General features: G+C 44.3%; 2 non-coding genes across 2 annotated transcripts; both read right to left on the bottom strand.

Moving 5' to 3' along the window:
- On the bottom strand, window positions 1-120 carry LOC148165567 (5S ribosomal RNA). The gene has a single exon (XR_015771359.1). It is a non-coding gene; the product is annotated as a 5S ribosomal RNA (ribosomal RNA).
- Window positions 121-6,586: 6,466 nt separating this feature from the next.
- Window positions 6,587-6,706, bottom strand: LOC148165566 (5S ribosomal RNA). The gene has a single exon (XR_015771358.1). It is a non-coding gene; the product is annotated as a 5S ribosomal RNA (ribosomal RNA).
- Window positions 6,707-7,039: the final 333 nt, after the last annotated feature.

Below are 7,039 nucleotides of genomic sequence, written 5' to 3'. Positions count from 1 at the left end.
AGACAACGGCACGCGGTGTTCCCAAGCGGTCACCCATCCAAGTACTGACCGCGCCCGACGTTGCTTGACTTCGGTGATCGGACGAGAACCGGTAGTTTTCAACGTGGTATGGTCGTTGCCTGGTAAAATTTTCCAAGATGGTACGTTGACGATTTTTTGTGATTGTTCGATCGTTTGGATGTGACATTTTTCGATGGTACACATGTCAGAAAATGTACAAGATTTAAAAGAAGAAAAAAAAAAAATTTTTTTTTGCGAGTCGTTTTTTAGTTTTTTTTTTGCGACAAAATGACGAAAAAAAAAAACTCGTATGAGGCGTTAAATTAAATTGTTCGTTTGACGATCTCAACGAGTCACTTGCGATTAACGTAATTTAAAATTTGAGAACTTACTTACTCACTTGCTTGCTTAGATGGAAATAGCACCCACTTGAAGTAAACGCCGACACGGACCGGAGATGAATAAACTCCGAACGGACGGGGTTAATTCATGAACTGACCGTAGTACGGTCGAAGGTTCGCCGCCGCCGCTACCTGCTTTCTTTCTTAGAACTGATAACAGAGTTGGTTTCTTTGTCTGTTCATTCATCGAAATTCCCACCACTCTGGCCGGGCCGGGCGGGGTGGGTGTGTGTTGTTTCATGATTTGTTCTCTTCTCGATTTATTCTTTTTCCGACGTCGTTCGATTCATAGAGATGTTTTCGTCGAAAGTGTGGTCGCGTTTACATTGCATTAAAATTTAATTTGTTCCAGTGCGACGATGAAACAAGAAAAAAGTTTCAAGTAAGTACGCACGCACGCACACCTACATATTTCATTTTTTAAATCTTTCGACGTTCGTAGTTTCTGCTCGAAATGTCGACTAATAGTAGGGAATGTTTTGTTGATTTGTTTGTTTTTCGTTTTTGAGAAGAACAAATGAAAATTTCGTTGGATTTCTGTCGACCGACGACCGACTGAAAATCCGCCGACATCGACGTAGTTTTATTTAGAGTGTCTGAAAAATGCAAACAATGCAAGATTTCCGTATTTTTGTTGGTTTGTGGTGTTTGGGGAGTTTTTTTTATGATTATAAAATGGTTTCGTCGAGAAAAATTGCTTCTTTCGCAATGAATTGGCAAGAAAAATTAAAAAACTCGTCCGTTCCCGTCGCTGGATGTTCGACGGTGGTCCGTCTGATTTTCCCTTTATTTTCGTAAAATTGACGAGAATTTCGCCGTCAAAACTGTTTTCGGTGATGTTTCGATGATGGGATTTCGTCGTGTGAGGTAATTTTTGAGGAAAAAATGTCGATTTTGCGAAAAAAGTCGTTCGAAAAGTCCGTTCGTCGTACAAATTCGTTTCTCATGGTCGAGTCCGAAATTGACATCGTTTTTTTTCCGACCTGTTCGTCAAGATCGTTTTCAAAAATCAACTCCTACGAAAGGCGAAGGTTTTATCTTCGTTCTTGAAAAAATTCGACCTTCTCGGACGTCATCTTCGACCGTTTGTGAATTTTTTTCCTACACTCTGCAGGTTCGTCGGTCGTCGCTCCGATCCGTGCTGCGTCTCTTTGCGAGGCGATTTTCGAAAAGATCGCACGTACTTTTCGACCGATTCGTTCGTGAAACTTGTAGAGGATGCTTCCAAGTTTGTCTGGTCGAAAGCGGAACTTTCCTGTTATTCGTGGAAAACGCGTAACGTCGGCGTCGAACTTGGATGTCATCTCCTTGTTTCGGAGGGTCTTTGTTCGAGTCGACGTTCGATCGGTCCTTGTTCGCTTTTGGAGGTCGGCTGGTCGTCCGGGAAAACTTGAGGTTATTCAGGAGGCCATCGCCGACCGAATCGCTCATGTTCCCGCACCCGGAGGCGGTGATCTTCGCGTAAAGAGAACGATGCCATCACGCGAAAGCTGTATTCGAGGCCCACTGAATTTTCTAACTCGACGAGAAGGCTCTCGTTTAGTCCGCGGTCCGCGCGTTTTCGAACGCGCCAACACTTTGACTTTGGCGCCCAATTCGTTCTGTAAAGTTCATTCGTTCTTTCACCGAAGAATAAGCCTACCTATAATAAAAAGAAAAAAACGCGCGCGCGATAGACGAAAATATGGCCGACGTAGAAAATCAAGCAGCTTCGACGGTCGCCGGTGCCACTTCCGGCTCCTCACCGGTGAAGAAGGAGAAGAAGCCCAAAAATCCGAGAAGCAAACCTTCTCATCCGCCCACTTCGGAGATGGTCACCAACGCCATCAAAGGCTTGAAGGAACGCGGCGGTTCTTCGTTGCAGGCGATCAAGAAATATGTCGCGGCCAACTACAAAGTCGACGCGGAAAAATTTGCGCCTTTCATCAAGAAGTACCTTAAGGGCGCCGTCGCATCCGGTTCGTTGGTCCAAACCAAAGGAAAAGGAGCTTCCGGTTCGTTCAAGTTGGCTTCTGCCGTCACCGGTGCAGCTAAGGCTCCGTCCGCCACGAAAAAGAGATCTGCCGCTGCGACCGCGTCGTCATCGGCGAAATCCAAGAAGACGGGCGTTGCTAAACGTTCCGTCGCGTCAGCGCCGACGTCCGCCGAAAAAGGATCCGCCTCAAAAGCCGGTAAGAAGGCCGCCCCCGCCGCTTCGGCCAAGTCTAAGAAAACTGCCGCCGAAAAGAAGAGCGTCGCCGTATCGAAGGCTAGAAAGGCTGCGTCCGCTCCCGAAAAGAAAGCCAGCGCCGCCTCCAGATCGCCCGTCAAACCCAAGACGCCATCGAAAGCGAAGAAATCCAACAAGGCCGGTCCAACCAAGAAACCGAAAGCGCCGAAACCGAAAACGGCCAAAGCCGTCACCGTCAAAGCGAAAAAAACCGCTTCACCCAAGAGAAAGAAGTGAAAAGTCGACGACGATGATTTAATTTTTTCAACGACGACGACGTCCTGGTGGTTTCGGGAACGTGCTCCGATCGTATATATCGACGTAGGGGCACCATCGATACAAATAAATGGCCCTTTTCAGGGCCACAATTATTTTCAAGAAACGAACGAAAGATTCGCTTGGACAATGCACATTCTGTTGAGGAGATACATACTTTCATTTGATTTTCTTGTCTATTCATTTGACTGTCGAAACAGTGTTATTACAAAGAATGATAAACTTTATTATATAATAATGTTTCAAATAGTCTCAGTTAAAAGAAAATTTAATGTGAAAGAAAAAAGCAAAAGTTTATCGTTTTATGTAAGTACGAATTTTGTGAATAAATCACATAACCTAACTTTTTTTTTTTTTTTTTTTTTTTTTCAATCTCAAAAAGTTGCATGCGCGAACGATAAATTTTCAATTCGTTGGAAAATAATTGTGGTTCTGAAAAGAACCGATTTTTTTTTTCTTCTTTTAACACCTTCGAAGATGAAGAATTTGTTAATTCTAGATGGTCGGATCGGATGGATGGATGGATGGATGGAGGAAATTTAAGCCCTCTCGCCACGAATGCGTCTCGCCAATTGGATGTCTTTCGGCATGATGGTGACACGTTTGGCGTGGATGGCGCACAAGTTGGTGTCTTCGAAGAGGCCGACGAGATAAGCCTCGCTGGCTTCTTGAAGTGCCATCACGGCCGAACTTTGGAAACGGAGATCGGTCTTGAAATCTTGGGCGATCTCTCGGACGAGACGTTGGAAAGGCAGCTTGCGGATCAAAAGTTCAGTGCTCTTTTGATAACGACGAATCTCACGAAGGGCGACCGTACCGGGCCTGTAACGGTGAGGTTTCTTGACACCTCCGGTGGCGGGAGCGCTTTTTCTGGCCGCCTTCGTGGCCAACTGTTTTCTAGGTGCCTTGCCACCGGTAGATTTACGAGCCGTCTGTTTAGTTCTCGCCATCTCGGATATCGGATGAATCAAATGAAAAGAATTAACGTAGGTAGTGGCTTGCTTGCTTGCTTCGACCGAACGACCGACCGTACGTACGAACGTTCGAAAGTCAACTGAAAATTTTCGTCGCGCCAACGGCCGTTTTATAAACTCGATGAGTCATACGGCGACGCCATTGGTGGATTCGTTTTTAACGCGAGGTGGAGCTGCCGTAACTTATAAATAGTCCCGCGGAATGAAATTTTGACGTTAGTTCCATAACGAACTTGGTCGAAGCTACGTCGTTTTGTACGAAGAATTTCCTAATTTTATCAAGATGACCGGTCGTGGTAAAGGTGGCAAAGGATTGGGAAAAGGTGGCGCCAAACGTCATCGCAAAGTTCTACGCGATAACATCCAAGGTATAACGAAACCGGCGATCAGAAGATTGGCTCGTCGTGGTGGTGTGAAACGTATTTCCGGTCTCATCTACGAAGAAACCAGAGGTGTGTTGAAGGTCTTCCTCGAGAACGTCATCCGTGACGCCGTAACTTACACCGAACACGCAAAACGTAAGACCGTCACCGCCATGGACGTCGTCTACGCCCTGAAACGTCAAGGTCGTACCCTTTACGGTTTCGGCGGTTAATTTTATCATTTTATGACGTGTATCCGCATCCTCAGAGGAATAACAACAAACCCCCCGCAGGCAAGCAAACAAACAAACAAAAAAAAACGGTTCTTTTCAGAACCACAAAATAAATCAAACGAATTAAATATGTTGCTCAATTGTGTGTTTGTCTTCAAATCGAAATGAAAATCGTACGGAGTGAGTGATCATTTTAATTTGTGATCCAGGCGGCGACTTTGACAATTTTGACAGCAGTTTTAGGTTAGAATGACCATCGTTAAAAGAACGTTTTTGCCACGAAGAGTATATTTGAGGTTATGTCCAATATGGGGTAGAGTTACTCTCCTCAGACGTGACTTGAAACAAAATCTCATAGCAAATAAAACGATTGATTGTAGTATTACGGCTCACCGCTGACGACTGCTGCTGCAAGAAATTATCGAGACGGAGAGCACGTATAGGCGACCGGTGTGTGTGTGTATGTTCTTAACAGATTAATGTGCGAAATGTGAAGAAATTTACGACGAATCGGAATGTTTCTTGAATTAGATAATCAATAAATTATTATAGATAGAGTTGTCGAGTTCGTGCTTTAGTCGGGCATTGAATTTTTCTAAAAATTACGATGAAAAGTCGTAAAAATCATCTTTCTTGGTTGAATGTAATCGAAAATCTTCCGTTCAGTCTACGCTCGTATAATGAATTAATTGATCGGTTTAACTTTAAAATATCTAAAAGACTTTTTAACATGATTCTCATAGGTTGTTGTATTTTGGCGAAAAAATCAATTCGTTCGAGTTGAATTTTTGGCCCTGAGAAGGGCCGATGTGAAGATGGTTTTTATAAAAGTTTTTGTTTTTCGTTCGAGATGACGGCGGCGAAGAATTAAATTTAAGGCTTCTTTTCGGTCTTCTTGGGCAACAACACCGCCTGGATGTTGGGCAAGACACCGCCTTGGGCGATGGTAACGCCGGAAAGGAGCTTGTTTAACTCCTCGTCGTTCCTTATAGCCAATTGAAGATGTCTCGGAATGATACGGGTTTTCTTGTTATCTCTGGCGGCGTTTCCTGCCAATTCGAGAACTTCGGCGGCTAGATATTCCATTACGGCCGCCAAATAAACGGGAGCACCTGCACCCACTCTTTCGGCGTAGTTTCCTTTACGCAGAAGACGATGAATTCTGCCGACGGGAAACTGAAGTCCGGCACGACTGGAACGAGACTTCGCCTTTCCCTTCACTTTACCTCCTTTTCCTCTTCCGGACATGTTGTTATACGATATAAACAGCAAAACACCTACTGCGACTGACACGAAGCGCACTGACAAACGTACGGCTTGAAATAAATGCCGAACGCGGCGAAGGCTAGAAATTTATATGGTCGGTACAGCGCCATCTCGTTAGGGCAATGGTCGAACGACGAACTAAGGCGGAGCGCCTGTTTGTCGCTCGCTCGTTATAAATAGAGGGATTTTAGGTGTGCGGCGTTTTAGATCGAGTATACTCGTCGTAACGTGCACGTCGTGTCTGTCTCGTTTTCTGTTTTTAAACGTTTTTTTAACTCGACGACTAGAAGAGAATGCCACCCAAGACCAGCGGTAAGGCGGCCAAGAAGGCCGGAAAAGCTCAAAAGAACATCTCGAAGAGCGACAAGAAAAAGAAGCGCAGGAGGAAGGAGAGTTACGCCATCTACATTTACAAGGTGTTGAAGCAGGTCCATCCCGATACCGGTATCTCCAGCAAGGCTATGTCTATCATGAACAGTTTCGTGAACGACATCTTCGAACGTATAGCTGCTGAAGCCAGTCGCCTCGCTCATTACAACAAACGTTCGACCATAACCAGCAGGGAGATCCAGACGGCGGTGCGTCTTCTTTTGCCCGGTGAATTGGCGAAGCACGCCGTTTCTGAAGGAACCAAGGCCGTCACCAAATACACCAGTTCAAAATAAATCCTCCTCGAGCAGCTTGGAAGTTGGTTGGAAAAAAAAGAAAAAAAATCGGTTCTTTTCAGAACCACAAATTCAACTCGAACGAATTAAAAATTTTCGTCTTCATACTATATAAGTTCCTGAGAGAAAATATAAATAGTGAAAAATATATTTAAAAAAAGTTTGACATCAGAAATGTTAATAAAAAAAGAAAAGAGTAGAGACAACGGCACGCGGTGTTCCCAAGCGGTCACCCATCCAAGTACTGACCGCGCCCGACGTTGCTTGACTTCGGTGATCGGACGAGAACCGGTAGTTTTCAACGTGGTATGGTCGTTGCCTGGTAAAATTTTCCAAGATGGTACGTTGACGATTTTTTGTGATTGTTCGATCGTTTGGATGTGACATTTTTCGATGGTACACATGTCAGAAAATGTACAAGATTTAAAAGAAGAAAAAAAAAAAATTTTTTTTTGCGAGTCGTTTTTTAGTTTTTTTTTTGCGACAAAATGACGAAAAAAAAAAACTCGTATGAGGCGTTAAATTAAATTGTTCGTTTGACGATCTCAACGAGTCACTTGCGATTAACGTAATTTAAAATTTGAGAACTTACTTACTCACTTGCTTGCTTAGATGGAAATAGCACCCACTTGAAGTAAACGCCGACACGGACC

This window comes from Gnatocerus cornutus, unplaced genomic scaffold (genome assembly GCF_029298725.1).
Source record: "Gnatocerus cornutus isolate USDA-ARS CGAHR unplaced genomic scaffold, icGnaCorn1.1 ctg00000279.1, whole genome shotgun sequence".
Classification (NCBI taxonomy): Eukaryota; Metazoa; Arthropoda; class Insecta; order Coleoptera; family Tenebrionidae; genus Gnatocerus; species Gnatocerus cornutus.
The sequence above is the reverse complement of the archived record's forward strand: the minus strand, read 5'-3'. Positions and strand labels throughout refer to the sequence as shown.